The 22593-nt window shown below is 43.4% G+C and overlaps 1 protein-coding gene across 8 annotated transcripts in view; it reads right to left on the bottom strand.

Annotated features, from left to right (window-relative positions):
* The window catches only part of RIPOR2 (RHO family interacting cell polarization regulator 2), a 215372-nt gene that overhangs the window by 84764 nt on the left and 108015 nt on the right, over nucleotides 1-22593 (bottom strand). Inside the window, exon 1 of one of the 8 annotated variants that reach the window (XM_070515550.1) lies at nucleotides 1747-2028. The exons of 4 other annotated variants lie outside the window; for them this stretch is intronic. The gene's annotated coding sequence lies outside the window, so the exon portion shown is untranslated. Of the gene's footprint in view, nucleotides 1-1471; nucleotides 1693-1746; nucleotides 2029-22593 lie in introns of those variants that run through there. 3 more of the 8 variants (XM_044777019.2, XM_070515551.1, XM_070515549.1) reach the window with 3 other exon arrangements.

Raw genomic sequence — 22593 nt, 5'->3', positions numbered from 1 at the left:
TTTAGCAGCATCTCAACTGAAGGGGGACAGGGGCACAGGAGGCTGACCCTGAGGGCTGGGGCTGGGAGGAAGTGGTGAAGAGTGGGGAGGCCCTTTCCTCTAGCTGCTGTTACCCTGAGTAGACACACCTCTGTAATTTGTTCCTACAGAAAGAGGATAGCCTCCTAATTAACCACTGGAGAATAGCCTGATGATCCTGGTTCTTAGAGAGTCCATGGCTGATAACCTCTGCTTGTGACAGCAGCTAAAACACACTTTGATGGAGAAACAATGGGGGTAGAAGGTGGGTGTTAGTGGGCAAACTCAGAGGCTGGTCCAAAAAGGCTGGAGGAGCAAGAGGAAGAGGGGAAATAAGCGAATAGGAATACTGGGGTGGGGGTGGAAAGGAGGGGAGGAATATTCTCAGAGCCAGATAAATCCAACAGAACACAAAAAGGAAGAAAAGACTGTGTGTCAGATAACAAAGGGGCGAATGCTCACACAAGATGCCCAGCCCAGTCCCATAGAGAAGGCCAAGCACAATTTCTTCAGGATTGGGGGTAAGGATTCATCACAGTCCTAGAATTTCAACCAAGTGCATGGATATGAGCGTGGAGGAAGCAGGGAGCAGGGATGAAAGGCAGCCTGGATATTTTCTAAGACCATCACGATCCGCCCCCCCCCCCCCCCCCCCCCCCGGAAAGCTTAAACATTTCCTCTCAGTCACTCAATCAACACGTAGGTATCTCCAGGATAAGAACCTTTCAGGCTGCCAATCTCCCCTCTGGACCCGCCGCCTCCCCCCCCCCCAACACAATCAGCCTGGTTCTCTTTTCCACTCGCTCTCTTGCTCCTGAAGAAGCTGTCACTTCGCACCACACACTTGCCCAGCGCTTCTGCCACCTTAACATCTGGATGGCTTCCGCTTGTGAAATTTCAAACTGCACCTACTCCCTTCTAAAATGAAGGTTCTCTATCTGCCCCCCACTACCCTGGAGGTGGGCGATGGGAGGTTATAATCTCGCGGTAACAGAGTTGCAGATGCTTCCCTTTTCCAGACCCCTCCCAAGCCACAGAAACTTGCAGGGGTGCTCCTGTCCTCAGGTGCATCGCCCCTCCCCCATCCTTCCAGACACAGGTCGGCATCAATGCAACACATTTCTCCTTCTTGACCCTCTTCCCAATTGTCATCTCTCCCCACCCTACACCGCCACTTTGGAATTCAGACAAGCAGGGAAAAGACTGGTTCATAGCCAAGCTCAATCTGAGCAGCCTGGAGGCAGGTTAAGACCCTGGAGACCGCGATCACTGCCCTGAGCTGGACTCCCCACAGGCGATAAGAGCGCTGGAAGTCATTCGGGGCCAGCCGGCCACCCAGGAGGCCCTTCCGAGGGCGCTTGGCCCCCCCATCCCCAGGGCACCGATCGTCGGGCCATGGCGCCCCCACCCCAGAAAAGTCCCAGCTCCCAGGGCACTGCCGCGGGCTCCTTACCATCTTTCGGCCAGTCCCTCCACTCTCCCGGGCATCCCTCAGTTCTGCCTACAAAAGCGCGTGCGCCCCTTTCGCTCAGCAACTTCGCATCTCTGTGCTGTGGGCATCAGATAGTGAGCCCCCAGAGGCAGAGGAAGCCGAGGACCCTCCAGTCTCAATGGCTCCCGTACACGCAACGCTCTTTCAAGTTGAGGACACCCCTCAGCACACAGACCTCACCCGGGTTGTAAGCAACATCAGAAGCAAAAAAGGAACAAATAAAAAGGTGCACGTACCTAAAGACGCAGGCTCCTTCTCATGACACGGGGCCACTTGGGGCTCTCGGGCATATAATAGCCTCCGTACCAATGCAATGCCCCGGCTGCCCGCACCTCCGGCTTTGCAGACAGCCTGAGCTCGCTCACTTGGGTGAAGGGACAAAGGGCTGCGGGCAGTCGTCGGGTGCCCGCGCCGGGTCCCCAGCGCCGGCTGCCCTCCCGCGTGCGCTCGCGGCGGCGGCGGCGCGGGGTGAAGTTGCGGGGCGGGCGGGCGCGGGCGGAGGAGCGCGGAGCGCGGGGCGGGCGGAACGGCGGGGAGCGGGCCGAGGGGAGGCGCGGCCGCGGGGCGGGCGGCGTCACTCGTGCAGGGAGGGGAGAGCTGAGGAGACGGCTGCCTGTCAGCTACTTCAGCCCAACTCCCGGAGGCTGCGCTTCGGTGTCTGCCTCCAGCTGATCGCGGGCACGCCGAGCTCCTCTGCAAGAGCTGGTGCTGCCACTTTGGAGTGATCAGTGGAATTCGCGCCGGGGGGATGGAGACCGTTGGAGGGAGAGGGCAGGGAAACCAGGCGAGGCAAGGAAAGGCCCTTCCAAATAACTTTTGGGATTTCGAATAGAAGCTGTGCATTGAAAACAATGTGGCAGGGGCGGGGGCGAGGGTGGCAAAAGGGGGCAGAGGTGGGGTGTGTGTGTGTGCGTGTGTGTGGTGGGGTAGGGTGAAGTTGGTTGCTCACAGCAAGGGTTGTGTTGGAAAGCCGTCCTGCGGAGGTCTGCTTTGTATGAGCACTCCACTCCACTCTGTATGGGCAATCCTTTGTAAGGGCTTATGGGCAGAGAGATCACATAAACGATGGGAGAAACAGAGTTGTTTTTTTATTTTGTTTTGGCGGATTTGAACTATACATAAAGCTTTCCTTTAGAATAGTGTGGGTCTGTCTGACAGGCAGAAACATTCCATAAAAGGAGTCTTTTGGAGTGGAAAATGTATGAGACTAGGAATCTACAAGGACCCTGAGACAGGGTCTCTGCCTCCCTCCTTAAACAGGGAATTCCTGCTATGCCTGTTGCTTTATCTGCAAAGCCACTGTACTGAATAAATTGTGTATTTAGAATATCTTAAATAGAACGTACTGCAAGGTGAATCCCCTTCCCCAACTTGGGATTCAGTCACTTTGTGAGAGAATTAGTAAGAATCAATGAGCTTAGACATTGACCAGAAGGGAATATCCTAGGAGACTGTGTCAACGTGGAAAACACTCACATCCAGTTGCGGTAAGGAAACTGTATCCTCAGCCCTGGAATATGAGCAGCCAAAACCATAGCTTAGTCAACTCTGTCATAAGCCACCTAAGGATACAATAATAGGAGCAAAGAGTGCTTGATGCCAGAAAGGACACCCAAGAGTAAGCACTGGGCACCGCGTCTCTTAGACCATGAAGGGCAGCCGGAGCAGTGAGTGCTTGGATAATCTGAGCCCTTCATTACAGCTAGATTTTTCCAGACACCCACTTCCCTCTGTCCTTCTTCCAGCATACAAAATAGTTTCTGACAGTATTCAGTCTTCCCATATAGAGACATTCCTCCGGAGGAGAAAATGTGTTGACCATATGACATGAACATTCCAATCTGTCTGGCAAGTTAGTCTTCGTGTGTTTTCAATTTTGGTTATTCTGGTCAATGCTTGAGTCCCTAGTGAGTCTGGTCGACTTCTTGAGCCAATCCTTACAATGCTGAACACACCAGTTTATTGACTATCTTCTTAAATCTTAGGTTCTGGAGCACATACTTTACAAGCCTTGTATCCTTTATTCCTGACTATAATCCTGTAGTTGATATTATGATTTCCATTTCATGGATGGGAAAACCAAGATTCAAGAGAGTTAATGGGATTCATCCAAGGTGACACAATTTAATCGACTTTAGATACACGTGCAAATACTGGTTTTTGGCACCTGCAAAACATGGGCCATGGTGGCCCTACTAGCCTCGCTGTCCTGGATGCTCACTCTTCTCTTCAGTCTGGACCTAGGATCATCCCAGTTGTATCTCTGTTGATACCTGCCAGTGGAGCCCAGGTTTCTTGGGTGTTTCCTTCCTCTACCCGCTTTCTCATGTCCTTTTACCTCTCTGATGATGCCCCAGTTCTTTCCAGGGTAAATAAATCTGATAGTCACAAAGATCTGAACTGCTGCAAGTTTCCCACAGCATCCCTTTGCCTCTTGGCAGCCACTAAAATGGGCATAAATAAAACTGCTATTGGAACATTCATTCGTACAGTAAGTGTTTGTGGAGAAGTGAGGAAGGGACAGGGTATAAAAGAAAGAGCACTCGCCCCCACTCAAAGATTTTACAACTTCCATGGAGATAAAAAGACTAACAGTGTGGGAGCTGAATGATATTGTTTAAGACCATGGTAAACTAGATCACAAGGCAAAGAAGCCTTAAGTCAAAAGTAAGCAAAATCAGCAGGAGAGAGAGGATGGAACCTGGATACTGCCCTTAAAGATAGAAGTGGGCAAGTGAAAGGCGAGACAGTTCTAAAGGCAGCCTGGGGCACTTTACAGAGGACTAAATGGGGTTCCAGAGATGGTGTGCAAAAAAACACCTTAGATGGCATTCAAGGCCTGCCACAGTGGGGTCTCATGTACTCATTCAGGGCTTTGAGTCATGTTCACATGCTAAAGATTCCCAGATTTACGTCTCCAACTCAGAACTCTCCTCTAAGGTCAGATATCCAAGTATCTATCTAAATTCCCATTTATTTCTTGCAGGCCAATTCTTGATTCTCTTTCCTATATACCAAACCTGGTCTTCCCCTATATTCAACCATTTTGGTAAAATAAATGGCAACAATATCCAACCAGTTGCTAGAGGGCCAGAAATCTGGAAGTCATCACTGATTCCTCCTATTCCTTTACCTCCCACACTCCATTCATCAAGAAGACCTGTTGACTTTGTCTCCAAGACACTTATCAGTCCTGGTTCTCTCTCTCCAGCTCTACTACCATCACCCTTCCCTAACATCCTTCATCTCCTGCATGTAGCCCTTATCTCCTTGCCTCCACTTTGTCTTTCCCTAAAATCCATTCTCCATTCTCCACTATTGCAGGCCAACTTTAAGATGGTCCTCAATGATTCCTCCCTCTTGGAATTCACCCGCTTGGGTAACCCCTTCCCCATGAGTGTGGGATGGCCTAGTGACTTACTTCTAACCAATAGAATATAGAAAATGTGCTCAGATGTCACTTTTGTGATTAGATTAAAAGATTTTGATTTCCATCTAGTCAGATAGAAATCTCTCCCTTGCTGGCTTTGGTGAAGCAAGCTGCCATGTTGGAGGAGCCCACGTGACAAGGAACTGAAGCCTTCTGTCCAATAGTTCACAAGGAACTGACTGAATCCTGCCAACAACCATGTGAGCTTGAAAGTGGATCTTTCCTTAGTTGAGCCTTCAGATGAGATCCCAGCCCTGGCTGACACTTGACTGTAGCCTGGGGAGAGACCTGAAGCTAAGCTGTGCCTGGACTCCTGCCCATGTGTCAATCTTACTTGAAAATACCCTCGGTACAAATGATAACTATTATTTCAACAAGATATTATTTCAATTCGGGTGCCAGGCACTCTGCTAAGGGCCGGAGACACAGAGATAAGCACGCAAGTCGTGCAATCCATCTCGTGGAGCCTCGTGGTGAGCATGGCTGTGAAGAACTGGGGGGATGCTATGGAAGAGGAAGCACTGTGGGTGCTATGGGAACTGTGATTATTTTTGGTCTCGTAAATCAGGGTGTTTGCACTTCAGCAGCACTGTCATGGTCTCTTTCAATTAATTTTATCCTGCTCTTCTCTCATGGGCATTTTTTTTAATTGAGGTCAATTGGTTTATAACATTATAAAATTTCAGGTGTACATCATTATATTTTGACTTCGGTATAGACTGCATCATTCATAGGCATTTTTAAAGCCTGCTTTTAAATGCCACCCTGCTTGTTCTTTCCACCACTAATCAATTCTAGTAAATACACAATTCATCAGAAGGAAGCAGAAGAGCATCCGAAATGCAACCAATTTAATTCCTGATTGAGAGCTTCAGATATTTAATACAGAATTCAGAACATGCCTAAAGAGCCACTGCCAAGTGAAGCTGAGGCTCTTATTGGAAGGTTCCAGAGGTTTGGTAGTATCTAGTGACCCCTATCCATTTATACTTCTATATATTCCTTCCGCCTATGATGCCGGTGCATTCTGGCTTTTTATTCTCGGTCTAGTTGACGAGTCCTGGAGAGAGAGAGCGAGATAAAACTGAGATCTAATCTCTCTTCATAACTATATGTTTAATCTCCATGTGGAGAGCAGATCTAACACCCTGATTTTGAAATTCTTTCTCTACTCTTATGACCTACCACTGTAGGCATTTGGCCACCCAAATGCATGGCCACATCATGGCTTGGAATGCTGCCAGTTCTAAGATTCTGGAACTCCTTTCTCATACTGTAACTCTTTATCCTCCACCTTGTTCACGTCTACTGAATTCTGCATTTGCTGCTCTAACCAATCTTTCTCTATTTCTCTTTCAGACAAATTTTCTAATTTATGGAGTGCATAAGAATCACTCTGGGAAGGAGTTTAAAATGCAGATTTTTCAAGTCACCCTCCTCTCCCATTCTAATTCAGTCATTTTAACAAGCACACCAATGGTTTTGGTACAGTTGTCTCAGAATGCACTTTGGGAAACACTGGTCTGGAAAGGGTCCAAACAGGTGCCCAGCCCCGTTGGCACTACAGTGTGGTTTAGAAGCATTTTCGGCTGCGCCCCCACCACTTGGCAATACCAGCCTAAGCTCTGGCTCTTCCTAGTATGCTCAGTGTCCAGGAAACAGCCCTGGAAAGAGTCTTGGACTTTGAGTTGAGACACTTGGGTTCTATTTTGGTTCTGCCAATAGAAGGCTCAGGGCCAATCTTGACCTTTGTGATCTCAGTGTCCTCACCCGTCAAATGAATGGTTTGGACAAGTTGATCGCTACGGTTCCTTTTGGCTCTAAAATTTGACAATTCCTGCTTCCACCTTTTTGCTCAGGCCATTTCCACTTCTGGAAATTTTGTGCTGAGAATTGCCCATCACTTTTTCTCCTGCCTCTGATGTTTGTCTCTAAAAATCTTGCCTAGCCTGTAAAGCCCTGTTCAAACACTACCTCCTTCATGAAGCCTTCCTTGGCCCTACCTGCGTCCCCTGAACACAGAGCCACACATCCCTTTTTTCTGTCATAGATATTTGGTACACTTCTCATTAGTTTATGAGCTCCTTGATGTCAGGAACTATGCATAATGCCACTTACAGTATTGTAAACTCTGTATTAATAAGAGCAGAGGATAGTCAATAAATATTGACTAAATTTAGAGGAATGAGAGCATACAATGCCCCTGCTGGCTTCTGTCACTTTTTCCCCTGGAAAAGAGCATAATAAGCCTGAGTTTATTGACATCACAGCCGCACCTACAGAAGTGTTTCAACCTGACAAATGGCAGCTGGGTCTTGCTTACTGCTTTCTGAACTGCTGAGAGCAAGACCCCATTTTCCTTTGCCCGTGTCTGGGACTGGCGATAAGGTCCTCAAGGGAGCAGACATCCCAGGCTGTTGTTTCCTTACCATTGTCACACACATCTGCTTGCACAATGGGAAACTTGTTTGGCCATCCCTCTTGGCATTTTAGTTGTCCCAGAAACGAAGGTCTCAGGAGTGCTGAAATCAAGCCTATGCACTTGGGAAGATTATCCCAATCCTAAACTCCACCTCCACCCCCAATTCTAGTTTCTGCACCAAGTGACCTGGAAGGCAGCATGGGTAGAAGATAGTTAGCAAAATGTTTGAAGCTGATGGGAAATAAAATATGCCCTAAATGCAGCAAACAATCCCTGTCTAGCCAGAAACTTGAGATTGGATTTCTCATACATTATCATTATATTACATGTAGAGGACATTTTCTGTAATAACATAATTTAGACCAGCAGTTCCCAAGTTTTTGGTCTCAAGACCCATTACGCAATAGCATAATTGAGACGAACCATTTTATATGATATATATATTATATATGTAAACACGTTTATGTATATTTTATAGGAATTGTTATTATGTTATATAGGAAAGACATATTCTAGACTAAACCTGTTTATATTTTTAAAAATTATTGAGGACCTTGGGGACCTTCTGAAAGAGTCTTGGAAACTTCAGGGGTCTTCAGACCACATTTTGAGAACCTCTGATCTAGATTGACAAACATTTGTCAGGACATTAACTTTACAAATTCCCATAGCTATGAACCCATAGACTGAAGGTAAACAGTATAAATTTAACTCAATAAATATTATTGCACAAAGATATTAAAATGAGTATAATTCAAAATGAATGTAGAAGTGATTGGAAACTATCAATACAGATGTGTAAACACAATGCTAAGTGCTTGATATGTAGACTTTTTTTAAGACACTAAATTGATTTTCACTTCATAATAAATCCCTTCCCTTTCTTTTATTATCAGGGGAAACATAAGAGATTTGTCTGTAAGGTTCTCCAAGGTGATTTATTTATGCTGTGCCCCCAGGCCTGATGCAGTTCCTGGCTTGCAGGTTATCCCACGTTGCCCCTTCCTGTCCATTCTCCACCTTTCTCTCTCTTGCCCTCTGCTCTGGGGGCTCCCCTGTAGGGACCACAACAATGGCTACCCTGCCCTGTGATGTCCAGTTGGGTTTGACCAATGGGTAGCCGCAACAGGAGATAGGAAAAAGGGAAGGGAGTGAGGTGAGGATATTAATTCCCAGGCTTCTCCCTGTGAGGTCATGTTGGGCTGGCTGTGTCCCTTCATAAGAGATGCCTGCTCCCCTCCAGGCAGCCCTCGCTGCACAGCTCTCTTTCCTTGTAGGTCCTAGCAACCTCTTCTTCTCCCGTCCTTTGGACTCATCAGTGGCGCTGGCCCACAACACTCTGCCTACACCTTTGTAAGTCATCTCTTTGTAAATAAATGTTTCTTGAATTATTCTAATTTGAGGGAGCTAATAGTTTCCTAATAGTGTCTTGACTGACACACATTAATAATCACCTATTGATTATTGAAAAAATTTTAAATCTGCTTTTATCCATTCATATTTTAAAACTATTTCTTCTTTTGGCAACTCTTTTCATTATTTTCATTTCTCTTTCAATTTTAGGCCAGAGGTGTTGTTGCACATAATCTTGTTTAATTCCTTACCTTCTTGCTGCTCCCAACTATGTAAAAATTTTTCCAAAGTTGATCCCTCCCTAATTCATAAAGTTGAGATGGTTAACTTCAGGGGGTGATTTTAAAATGGAGGAATGACAGGCCTAGAAGTTCTATTACTTGAAACTTTGTCACTGGTTGTTAATCTTCACAATCTTCCTGGGCATTATTCTGGTGTCCAGTTCATATCTGAAACATCTCTGTGAGGTTAAAGGAGCCGTTACTAGGATTTAAGCAAAGCTAGATAGTATGAAGGCAGCTTAGAACACAGGGGAAAAATTCTGAAGCCATGACTGAGGCTCCTCCTGGTTGCACACTCTTTTCCTCTCTGCAGCAGCTCTCATAGCCCGGCTCCTGGGCTGTGAATCCAGCTGCGTGTTGAAAAGGCCCGTGCCTCCTCTGCAGGGCCTGGAAACCATTCGATATCTGCAATAAGTTCAGACTCTAGTGTCTCTTTCCTTCCTAAATCACCCTTTCACAGTCCACACCTCCCCCTGCTAACATACATTTTATACAAAATCGGGATGCTGGGTACAAGCTCCATTCCCGTGGGCCCTGCACACTTTCACTTTGCAGAGGTGAAAGTGGAAATCTGACTCCTGCAGCATGGCTTGCTCAACCCACAAAGCCTTCTTTGGGAGCAGGATCCACTCTCTGGCCCCATCTCCCCTCTTTCCTTCTCTGCTCGCACATAGACCAAGTTGCTGGCAGCTTCAGAGAGGAGCTGTGACAATGGGACAGAGCTCTGTCACCCTCCATAATTAGCCAGGCAAGCAAGGCTGCTGTAATATCACTACATAGACAGTGTTCTTGCACCTAATAAATTATTCATGCCACCAAAGTGTAATCGGCTGTCACGTTCAAAATAGGTCGTTCACGCGGAGGCTGCTGGAGATGAAAATTTCACAGCCATGGTAACAAATCCGAGTGCTTTGGTTTAAGCAGATCTCCAATGAAAGAGGCTTCTCCAAGCAATCCCCTATTAAATATCTTTCATTGAATCCCAGTTATGTTTTCATTAGCGGCAGCAGGAAGAGGCTGAAACAGCTGTCTGTTGGCAGGCATGAGAGTTGGGGGAGGGAAAGCTGTATTTCAGCCTCTTCCTTCTCTGGCCCTTCCTCAATGAGCCTCAAGGGGCCACTTGAGGAAGATAAATGTGAACACCTGCTCTTGTTTGTTGTCTGCTCCCCAAACGGTGGCCAAGTCAGACTGAGGCTATAACCACTGGGCACTTGCAGGGTTTAGAAGAGCGAATGTACACAGGCCTCTCTGAGAAGGGCCTCTCAGCCCTGGGAGCTGCATTCAGAGAGGAATTCAAGTTCAACAGCTGTAGGCCATGTGCTCCTGCATTTCATACCCTAATTCACAGACGTTCAGGCCTCTTCAGCACTCAGAACACACTTGCCCTCTTGTCAGCATAGATATATTATTCAACTCAAGTGCCTGGTGGAATACAAATATTTGACTGGCTATTTCAGTGTTTGGAGAGGTACTGGTGTGTTAATATGTTCTTTTAGTGGTTTTTGAGGATACGGAAGACTGTTTTACAGGCAGAAGAACAATTTTTCCTAGAATTACAATAAAGGGAAGTGATTGAAGACATAACTTGTGGGATTTGAATAAAAGCCAATGTGCTGGTTCTTGACTGTTAAATGGATGGACATGTGACTGAGGAAGGCTGATAAATCTACTCAGCAATGGGATTGACCCCTTGCCTGCCTTCTATTAGGAAGATAAGACCAAAAAACTCTTTAGGTCTTTTCCAGTTGAGAGGCTATGGATGTACAGCCTTGGAGCAAAAGGGCAAGAAATGCAAGCATTTTATCTTGGTGGGCATAGCACCAAGTGCAGGAGGCCATGTGCAGACAGAGAGTTCTTGGATACGTTTCCACGATTATCATATTTATCATCATAGTGCCCCCAAGGATGTCAAGCTCTCTCCTTCACATGTTCATCTCCAAGAAACCTGCCTAGATTATTCCAGCCCTTCCCTTCTGATCTTTCTTTTCATCTCCCTTTAGCGTTTGTGAATAGTATGTATTGCATTTTTGAACTTCTGGCCTTATGGAACAGCCCATATAGATTATATAGCCCAATTTCCACAACCTACAGATAAATCTATGAATAATTTTCACTTATATATATGCTGCATTATCATCAACATTTCAACAGCTATTTCCTGAGTGCCCACTCTTCTGGGTACTTGGAGTGAGACTTCAAGAAGTCATCAACCATTTATACCTCTATTGTGAACCTAACTGTCCGAAACTGGACTCCTGATTACCCATCATGGCAATACTCCTCCCCATTCCCAATCCTAATCCTCCAGCAGCCTTCCTCATCTCAGTAAAGAGCAGCATCACCCTTTCAAATGCTTGGGCCAAAGCTGTGGAGTCACCCTTGGCGACTTTCCCCCCATTACCTCCAGAATTCAACCAGTATCAGACCTGGTAAGGTCCCCATCAACTCTCTTCTGGATTATTGCAATACTTACTTAAGTGGCCTGCCTGCTGTTGCCTCTAATGCCCCATCTTTATTTTCAAGACATGAGTCAGAAATATCCTTTTGAAAGGCAAATCAGATTATGTCACTTCGCTGAAAACCCAGCAATGGCTCCCCATCTCTCACAGAGCAAAAACTCAAATCATTCCAATGGTCTATAAGGCTTTACAAGAGCTGGACCCCCCAAAAACCTCTCGGATCTCATCTTCTACAGCTCTCGGCCTTGCTTACCTTGAGCTGCAGTCACACTGGCCTCCTGGCTCTTTCTGGAACATTTTCCTCCAGACATCCAGGTCAGACCTGCAGTTCCTCCGAGCCTCTGGGTATTTGTCAATAAAGCCTTCCCTGAACACGGTGCCCTAGTCTTCTCATCCTGCACTTAATTTTTCTCCATAACACTTCTCTCCATCTGACACATCATATTTTTACTTGTTTGTCTACTGTCTGTCTCCCTCCACTACAATATAACTTCACAAGGGCTGGGGCTTTGTTATATTCACTGCTGATCCCAAGAGCTAAATAGAACTAACCCTAGCACATAGTAGACATTCAACAGATATTCTTTAAATAAATGAAAAAAATAAATCTTACATTCCTAAATAGTTCCTAAGCTCCTGAGGGGGCTGCATCTTCTAATTATGCTACTCCTTTCTAGAAGAGACTCATAAGTGCTAATCTCCAAGCATTTATGCAGAGAGTCTAAAGCTGACTCCTAACCAGGTAGAAATTGGTAGAAAGAATTCCCATACCTAACTCTTACACATCCTGTTAGGAAGAAAATGGTCTTTCTAAGACTGTGTCACATGTGCCCAGCCCTGGTCAGAATCAGCTCCCTGGAGTCACTTCTATCGCACATGGAAATTCAGTTCCCTTCTATTAAATTGACATGGCTCAAGAAAACGCAACCGCCTGCACATGGAACTGTCTGGTACTGCCCTGTTTTTTGGCGTACTCATTTCTAAAGCTTTTTTTAAAAAATGTAGATATTTTTATGTATGTATAAATAAAATTGTGGTAAAATACATAAAAGATTTACTGTCTTAATAATTTTTAAGTGTACAGTTTAGTAGCATTAATTACATTCACATTGTTGTGCAACTCATCTCCAGAACTCTTTTCATCTTATAAAACTGAAACTCTGTGCCCATTAAACAGAAACTCCCCATTTCCCCCTCTCCCCAAGCCCTGGCAAGCACCACTCTATTTTCTGTCTGCATGAATTTGATCATTCTAGATATTTTCTATAAATGAAATCCTACAGTATTTTTGTGTGTGAGATTGGCTTTTTTCACCTAGCTTAACGTCCTCAGGTTCATCCATGTTATAGCATGTGTCAGAATTTCCTTCCTTTCTAAGGGTGAATAATGTTTCATTGTATGTATATACCAGATTTTGCTCACCCATCCATCTGTTGATGAGCACTTGGGGTGCTTCCCCCTTTTGGCTATTGTGAATAATGCTGCTCTGAACATGGGTATACAAATATCTCTTCAAGACCTTGTTTTCAATTCTTTTGGGTATATACCCAGAAGTGGAATTGCTGGATCCTATAGTAATTCTATTTTTAATTTTTTGAGGAACCACCATACTGTTCTCCACAGCAGCTGCAACATTTTATATTCTCACCAACGGTAGACAATGACTCCCTACCTCTGTTTAATAACAAGATATTTTTCCCTTCCAGCAGGTTAGAACTGATCAGAGATGTCTGATAGAGCTAAACATTCCTGTTCCTCCTAATACTTAGCAACCAGGAGTGGAGTGGCTCCCACTAATTGTGCACATGGCGGTGCTTTTCATTCTCTCCTTCGTGCCTGTTTTGAAAAGGTTTCCTTGTCCTCAAATTAGCATGCAGACTGAGTGGACACACACTGGTCTGCCTTTCGGACGAAGGGCAGTGGGCAAGAGCCAGCACTGTTTTGGAACGATCAAAGCTCTGCTAATCCCGTGTAATCTCCTAACATAAAGGTGATGTATTTCCGATTGTGGTTTCTTTGGGTGATGCCCCCCCCCCGAGGCCTGGCACCATCACTCCTTGGTAAATTAGGAGACATGCTGTGTGTGTGTGGAAAAGCCAAGGAGATGGCCTTGAATCATGCACACACACCAGTCATTCCTTATGAGGAGGTCCAAGGGCTTCAGAATTCGGAGACAGACAGTAAAATGTGGAGGACAGTCCTTTGAAATGATGCAGATATTTAAGGGGGAAGGACCTTCGACACCTCCTATGTGCTACCTTCTCTCACCGAATTCACTGATGGGCTGGGAGAAAAAGATCCTTAGTCTTTCTGTGTTTCTCCCGTACGTGATATTGCCTTTTCTGCCCTCCACCCCCTAAACCAGAGCATTCTGACTTTATTCTTCTCTTGGGCCACTAAGGTTTCATCATCCTTCCAGTTGGTATTACAGAACAATGTAATAAGGTAACATATATTCTCTTAAAAAGAATATTTAAATAACAATAAGAGGGAATGAAGCCCCTGTTAAACGGGGATTTAAAAATGATAAGACTCTCCCAGAAGATGTGAAAAGGGGAAGAGCTAGTGGGTGAGATGGTTAAGAAACTCCCAATGGCCTTAAGAGGCAAAATGATTTGGAAGTTTATGACCTAGACCAGGGGTTGGCAGGCTTTTTCTGTAAAGAACCAGATAGCAAATATTTTAGGCTTTGGAGGCCAAGAGATAAAAACAAGGAAATTCTGTACTTACATATAACAAGAGAGAGAACAAAATTTCTGAAATTTTTTATTGACAAAATTAAAAATATAATAATAATTGAGCACTTTTTTTTGTAATACCAGTCTACTAAGGAGAAGAATGGAATTCTTTTTCTTTGGGATAACACTTAACTGGAGTTCAAGGTTGGTGTTCTTCATCATCAAATTGATTGCAAATGTTCATCTGTAAAAACTTTTCTTATCTGGCAGGCTGGACAAAAACAGGCAGTGGGCTGGGTTTGGCCTGCAGGCCACGGTTTGGCTACTCCTGCCTAGGCCAAGAGGAGGGCGGAGAGCCACTGACTCCCTGTGTGCGGTTCTCAGCGTTGCCTGGTGGGCTATAAGGGCACAGACATCTGTCTTTCTGGTGTATCGTCCATGTTAGGAAGATGCACAGGGCTTTTTTTCTGTCGTCTGTGCTGTAGTCCATCTTCTAAATAACAGGATGTGTTGTCTTCTCTCATCCACAAGATGATGCTTTGACCCATCATCAATTGTCATCCCAGGAGTGGGGAGGATTTGGGTTGGGTCATTCCTAGTGTACCCTGCCGCGGCTGGTACCATTTCTAACCTAACTGACCAGTTATGCGCCTCGATCATAACTTTTATTGAATAGTGCTCAATAAATATTTGTTGATTAGTTCCCAGTGGGTTGATCCTATTAACTTGCTCTCTGCCCCATTTGTATCATAATTAAGCAACTGAGCTAATGTTTGTCCTCCTGTCTGTACATGTGGGTATACAGTAAACCTTTTACACACAAATACACGTAAGCAGATTATCTCCAGGCGGTTTTATCATTGAAAATATTTAAAAAGCAATGGAACACACCACTAGAAGAGACGTCGTAGAGGCTTTGTTTAGAATCTTGATTATTGTCCTAAAATGCTGAAACATACATATAATTCAAATTTCAGTAGGTGCTCTCTTTAAATTAGAAATGCTTTAACGTATCTTAAAGTCCAGCCTTTCTCAGATCACCTTTTTAAAAGAACTCTGTAAAGTGGTGATGGGGCAGGCAGTAACTGTGATGTGTTTACCGCAAGTAAATATTTACCCAGGAAATAGGGTCTGTATATTGTAAAAGATACTGTTAAAGATATGATTGATCACTTTCAGCATTTCTGACCAAGGCAGGGGGACTCCACAAGAAAACAACCATAGCGTATGTTACTGATACTGAAAGAATTTTCAGAGGGTTCTCAGATTGGTTAAAACAATAGAAAATAGGTAGGAAATCACACACTTATTCTGTGCCAAGCAATGGGGTTATTCTGAGTGCTGCCTTGTTCACATGGCGGAGATCAGACAGCAGCCAGGCTTGCTAATTCAGGAGCCAGAAGCACCTCTATATTTCCCAGGAAAGTATTTGAAGTGAGCACTCTTAATAGCTCTGTGCTAATCAGCTTATGTCTTTGTTAATCAAAGGCCAGGAGTAGAGGAGGGGAATTGTATAGATTTGGGAGGCTGGGACAGCTGAGAAAATCATAGTGAAGTAATAACTGACATTTATATAGTACACCCTTAATGGTTTTCCATTATCTCATACATTTTCTGCTTTAACTTCACAGCAATTTTTTGAGGAGGTGACCACCACCACCACCATCACATCACCACCACACTGCCATCATCACCACCGCCATCACCATCCTCATCATCATTACTATCACCATTACCACCACCACTATCATCATCGCCATCATTGTCCTCATCTGGAAGGAGCAAAGTGAAACTTCTGAAAGGTTAGGTAGCTTGCCTAAAGTCAAACTACTAGTAAGTTGAACTAGGTCTTTTGAGTCCAAAAATTTAGTTCTTTCTACTATTTTACCTTCCCTCAGTTTGGAAATCTGAATGGTAAAAGTAAAAAATTTAAAACCAACGGTGGCTCCAGAATTTTCGTATGCAAAGTACTTAGCACAATATAGTCAGAAAAGATGTCTGGCTCTCCACTGGAAGCTGTTTGCACAGCAGGCATACAATTTTTTACTCAGATTGTAGAGTGCAGAATATTCAAAATAGCAATGTTTCTGAAAAAGCTTTTTTTTTTGGTTGAGGAAGATTAGCCCTGAGCTAACTGCTGCCAATCCTCCTCTTTTTTTTTTGCTGAGGAAGACTGGCCCTGAGCTAACATCCGTGCCCATCTTCCTCTACTTTCTGTGTGGGACACCTACCGCAGCATGGTGTGCCAAGTGGTGCCATGTCCGCCCCCGGGATCCGAACTGGTGAACCCCGGGCTGCCAGAGCGGAACGTGCGCACTTAACCGCTGCACCACTGGGCTGCCCCCTGAAAAAGCTTTTTATCATGCTTTATACTAAGATTTAAGATTTTAACTTATTTTTCCATTTTTAGAGACGCCAATGGAGATTAACAGAAGACTGAGGCGTGCCTTTCCCTAGTGACATCCTTGCTGCCGCCTCAGCATAGAAACTAGAAGTTGAAGGAGAAAAGTTTGTTTTTCCTACTATTTCATTCATGCAATTCTCTGAAAGTGGTTAAGAGTGCCTTCTACAAATCCTATCTGCATATTTGATTCTTCAACATGCTTTTCTCCAAAAACTATTCTATCAGTTCATTGTGCTGTTATAAATAGGAAGAAAAAGCCCACCATAGAAAATGTTTCCACATTTATTCCTTCTCAGAGTTTTCTAAATGCCAATTTATAGAGAAAAAAAATATATTCAACTGCTCAGCCAGCTGACTCCAGGTGTGAACTGAAAGTCAAGTTATCTTCTTCCTGCTTCTTAGCTCATTCCTTCTTACTCTGAAGGGACAGTTTAGAATGAAGTCAAGAGGGAGAGCGACCAGCAACGCTGAGAACCGCACACAGGGAGTCAGTGGCTCTCCGCCCTCCTCTTGGCCTAGGCAGGAGTAGCCAAACCATGGCCTGCAGGCCAAACCCAGCCCCCTGTTGCTATTTGCGTTATATAGTACAAATATTTAAACTTTGAACTCCTAATGATCCAAAGATTAAGAAGGAAAAATTTGCAGTGAAAAGATGGCACCATAACCTCCCATTCCAGGAAGCAGCAACTTGTTCTTTCTCCTCTTTATTTTATTTAGAAATGATTATTTCCTAGGGTTAAACTTCATAATACAGGAGAAGATGAAATACCCTCAGGATCTTTTCTCTATTTACCAGGTTCTCTATTAATGAAACTCTTTACAAAGCTTGACACACGTGTTTTCCGTCTCCCTCAATCAGGAAAAGAGACACCTCCCCCCTCCAAAAGGTCACATTTTCCTCACTTTTATATTTTAAGGTCCCAAATTTTTACTCTGTCTCCATCATCGATCTTTAAGTGTCTCCTGCCTGTTAAGCAAGCTGAGGCATGAAAAAGCATAAGATATGGAAAGTTCACATGTGAAAAAATGACAAGAATATAAATTATTATTAATTTGCCTTCTGGAGGGAAACTGGCCATTATATCTGCCTTTTGATTGCTATCTCTGCATAGTTAAAGATCTTTGTCTTAGAAACATCTAAAAATGATCAAGTAGATTGTTTTTCTTGAAGAGAAATTCTAGATGACTGATGAGATATGCTCTGTCTAAACAGCACACAGTGAAGCGGTTTTTCAGCTTAAATGACTTGGTTTGGTCATCAACAGATCGATACTTGACAAATCTCTCCTTCACTCTGGGGTACAAAGATGAAATGGAGTCATCACCCTCCTGGTCAGCCAGGCTGACGTTTCAAACTCCCCAGAAACCAGTCCCCAACACAGCCTGGAACATACTGAATGTTGAGGAGGTACATGAACGTTCAATATCTCACCAGCACCTGCATTTTTGGTTTCATTTTCTTTTCTCCATTGTCACTCGCTAGGACCAGTAGCTATTTTTTTGTCTTCCTCTCCAACTCTTCTCTGTCCTTCTTTTGATGCTTGAAACAGTCATTTCAATTTGATTCAACTAATACCTTTTCCTTCTCTAAAATCTGTTCTGAAATCAACTGAATTGTAAATATCTTAATGAAACATCATAGCTGTTTGGCAAACAATCAATAGGCAAAATTTAGCCATCCAAAACTAAATGAGAAGTTGAATAAGCCGACACTTGCTAAGCACAATAAAACATGCGAGGCATGGTGAACTGGATAAATCAGGCTTCTTTAGTAAATACATTGACTTACTGAGTAAGCGAAGTGACTTCTATCAAGGAGGAAGGGCAATGTTCCCAATGTATTTCACTGTTTTGGTCATAACAACTCTACATTTCTTTTTCTTTAAAAAGATTTTTTTTTTTTTGCCACACATACAATGGGTATGCATATACTTGTTTTGAGTTTTCAACTCAAGTCCTGCAGAATACATACTCACATATGTCTCATACTGTTCCTAAGAAGACTTTGCTGGCTGCTCATAGAGATCATAAATAAGCCTTTAAAATGCTTTATTTGTAATACTGGACCACTTTTGGCTTTGGCCTGATCTAAATAGGTCACTCTGAGGTCACTGGAGGCCATAAATCAGAGGGGACTGGTGGCTAAGACAGCCTGCATGGCTTTAGTGCAATGTGCTATTTTAGTTTGTGCCCCTGAAATGACACCATCTCTTTGGCACCAGCCAAAGAAAGCTTCCTAGACATCTCTGGGAAGGGAATGTTTTGCAGTATTCCAAGGCCTAGGTCACACAGGCATGAATTACTGTGAGGGGGTCTGCGTCTGCTCCAGACCTTGAAACAAACAAAGTAGAAAAATGACTTCCAACCCAAGCATTTATCTAGGAATCCAGGAGTGAAAATTGATCCAGGAAATCTTGGCAAATTGCAAAAGCAAAGAGTGACCAACTCTTTTTCAATCCAGGAATCTAGGGCAGCCTCTTCCTACCCCTTCCAATCCCGTTTCTTGGGTCCACTTGAGAACCCCAGGCATGGATGTTTTTGAGCAAGGTCCAACACAGCTAAATCATCATTGTTATATTTATATGATACAAAATGTAGCATAACGAAACAAAAAGCCCCAACTCTTTCTAGCCAAGGCATATATGCTTTCATGTTCTATTCAATACTTTTTCCATAGAGACTATGACTTAAGCTGAACTTACAGGATTTATTGGTTTTGTACATAATATAAATCTCTCCTTCCTTTCTGTTTATTTTGGAAAGGGCTAATGTAATTCCATAAACAACATCAAAATATGCCTGTTTACAACAGACTGCCTAATTGTTTACCTATTAAAGAAATATTTACCTTGGCTTCAGAAGCAGTCTACTCAGAATGACATAAAATGGGCATCTATTCTACTTAAAATTCTTTTTGTTGATACATCTTTTGCAGTTCTCTTGCTTTCTCTCAGCTGAAGTTCCCTTCGAAAGGGAAAAAGTGCTCCCTTACTTGGCTTGGGGGAAGGAGAGAGGTTTGGTTCAAAAGTGAGTGGTATTTTTTTCCAAGCATCTGTTGATCTCTGGAAGTGCAACAGGCAGCTAATGGTTGAGTGGACTTCCTTTTGCCAGTTCATCTCCATTTGGGAGAGTTCTCCTCCTCTGGGAAGGTTGAAACAACTTTCCTAGACACAGATACCAAGGCTAGGGGAAGAATTCTCATGCTATGCTGCACTGCACCAGCTCCAGGGAATGTGTGAAGATTTGGCAAAAGCTTTGCAGTTTCCTGTGGTCTTTCTAGAAGAGAGCTTTTAAAAAGGATGTAAATGTCCAGGGTATATACAAGCCTGAGGAATACTTTGCACATATAACTGTGAACTAGTGGTGTTTTCTTATTCTAATCACTGCACCTGACAACAGATTACTGAGCAGTGCTGAAAATGGAGGGGGTTCGGGCTTGTGGTTCCAAGGAGAGCAAGCAATTTTAATTTGCAGCTTTAATTTGTGCCAAGGAGTAATTTTGGCTGTAAAACTATTGACTGACCACCACGTGGGGAACGGTTTCCTCCCACACATGAATTCTGTTCTGCTCTTGAAAGCTGGCCAAGGGCCTCCACTATGCACGACACTTTCTTTTTCTATTATTATTGCTATTATCATCATCATAATTGTTATGGTTATCATAACTATTATTATCCATCCAGCTATTTCTACTAATATACACCAGACTGGCTGTCAAGAAGGCACAGTGACAAAACAGATGAAAGCCCTTTAATTAGATAAGTTTGAAACAACAATGTGAAAGGAGCCTAATTCCAATTACTGGTGTTCCAATACCTTGGTAATCAAATCAATCATTCTCCTAGGAAAGAATAAAGTCTACCTGATAGTAACCATTTTCTAAATGGCATGATGATGTTGGTGTTGTTTAGAAAGCAAACCTGAGGCGCTGTGTGTGTGTGTGTGTGTGTGTGTGTGTGTGTGTGAGAGAGACAGAGAGAGAGAGAGAGAGGAAGGAGGGAAGGATGGTGGTAGGATGGGGAATAAATATTGGGGTTTCTGGTGGGTAGGTGGATGACTGCTTCTCTCTCTCACTAACCACATGCAACTCTCCTCTAGAACGAGAGCAAAGTCACACACCAGTGCTTCTTAATTCCATGAACCTTAACATTTTCTTTAATCACAGAAAACAATAGCTGAAGCAAACAGGATCTCAGAAAGTCAGTTAAAAAAATAGATATTGCGAGTAATGACATTTTTTTCTTCCCAAATCTTTATGTGGTCCATAAATCTAAATGGATTTATATATACTTTTAACCAAATGGACCTAAATTCTAAATTTGTATTCCTTGAGGGGGAAAGGGTCCTTTAAAAATGTGTCTATTGCAAGGAAATATGGTTGCCTTAGTAACAAGCTCCTGGGCATTTTCTTTTCTTTATGTTAGAGGAAACTCATTGTACCAAAAGCTTTCTGCTTTCTTGCATGTTAAGTGAGCTGAAGGCATGGATGAAACCTAGGGCAAGCATGAATTCTGAAAGGTAGATGTATGCCACTGTGCAGAAAAGATTCAGAAATAGAATGCTGGAATTTTTAAAATGAGATCTTAGAGAATGTGTAATTTGTCCTCTTATTTTAGGTGAAGAAAGAGGCTCAAAGAGGTTAAACGACTTGCACAAGATTCTACATCTGTATAACAGGAGGCGCCGAGCGCCTAACAACTCGTCCAGCGCTGTTTCCACCACATTGTACCTCTGAAACATTATTAACTCAAGTTCTATAAATAAGGCCTATTTTGAATATACTGAGTCAATCAGATACGTGAAAAAACTTTGCTGAATCCCCTTTAAATGTCACTTTCTAACTTATTCTAGAAACGCGTTTTTGTGAATACTTAGTAGGCATTAATATTTATTGAGTGCTTACCACGTTTTAGGCACTATTTTAAGCACTTCCCCTGTTTAAATATTAAACTATATTTAATCTGCACACGGCCCTATGAAGTTTGTACTCCATTTTATAAGTGAGTAAACTGAGGCACGGAGAGATTAGGTAACTTGCTCAAAGTCACAGGCTGAATTAAGTGACAAAGCCCAGCCAGGGTAACTCCAGACCTGAAGCGCTTGATGATGAGCTCCCCCCAACCCCCCCCCACCCCCCCCCACCCCACAGAGCTTGCTTAAAATGAGCACAGGCTGGACAAGCTTTCACGTAAATTTCACGGCAAACATGAGCCATGACTCTGAAAACCAAATAAAAATACACCAGATGTTAGATTTACAACCTTTCTCTAATCTTTGGAGATTAAGTTAAATGAGACAATCAATCAGTCTGGAAAGTATAAAGCATATCACATGTGAAGTGTAATGCAAATATTACGAATCTATTATGAAGATAATCTGTACAACCCAATAGGTATTACTGTCCATTTCACCACAGAGGAAACGGAGGTTTAGTTTAGCAAGTTAAATAACTTGCTTAAGTCGCATGGGTGGTACGAGGCAAAATGAGTATTTGAATCTGAATCTTGTCTGACTCCCAATTTGAGCCTTCACCATGCCTGTTGAAGTTGGAATAATCATCTTAATCCTGAATGCTCAAGAGAGAGATCCCACAGCCTCATTAAACCCTGCTTTGTGGAGGTCTGTGTCTCCTTCAGGGTTGAGCCACACGTAATCCATGGTGCAGTCATCAGTCTAGAGATGGCGCTCTTGAGCACAGTAGCCAGATGTAAAAGAGAAAAATCCCTTTGGGGAAAGGAGTGTGGCCTGGACATTTTGGAGGCTGGATGAATAATTACCAAATTGTTCAATCTAGGCTTATTTTCCTAGTTGTGAACATTTTTTAAGTCTTGGAGGGAGTAAATATCTAAGTAGGTATAAACAGAGAAAACATCAATCAGAAGTAAAAGCTGAAGAACGGAGCCTAAGGCCAAACTTGGAGCAAGTGGCTCCTAATACCTGTCATCAAAGAAAAGCAACAGATCGAGAATTTGGAAAGCAGCAATGACGCTTGAGGAGATAGTCTTCAAAATGATTTAAGTTGTGATTAAAACCTAAATTACAATTTTCAATATTTC

Source organism: Equus asinus, chromosome 8 (assembly GCF_041296235.1).
Source record: "Equus asinus isolate D_3611 breed Donkey chromosome 8, EquAss-T2T_v2, whole genome shotgun sequence".
Lineage (NCBI taxonomy): Eukaryota > Metazoa > Chordata > Mammalia > Perissodactyla > Equidae > Equus > Equus asinus.
This window is presented reverse-complemented; position numbering and strand designations above follow the sequence as displayed.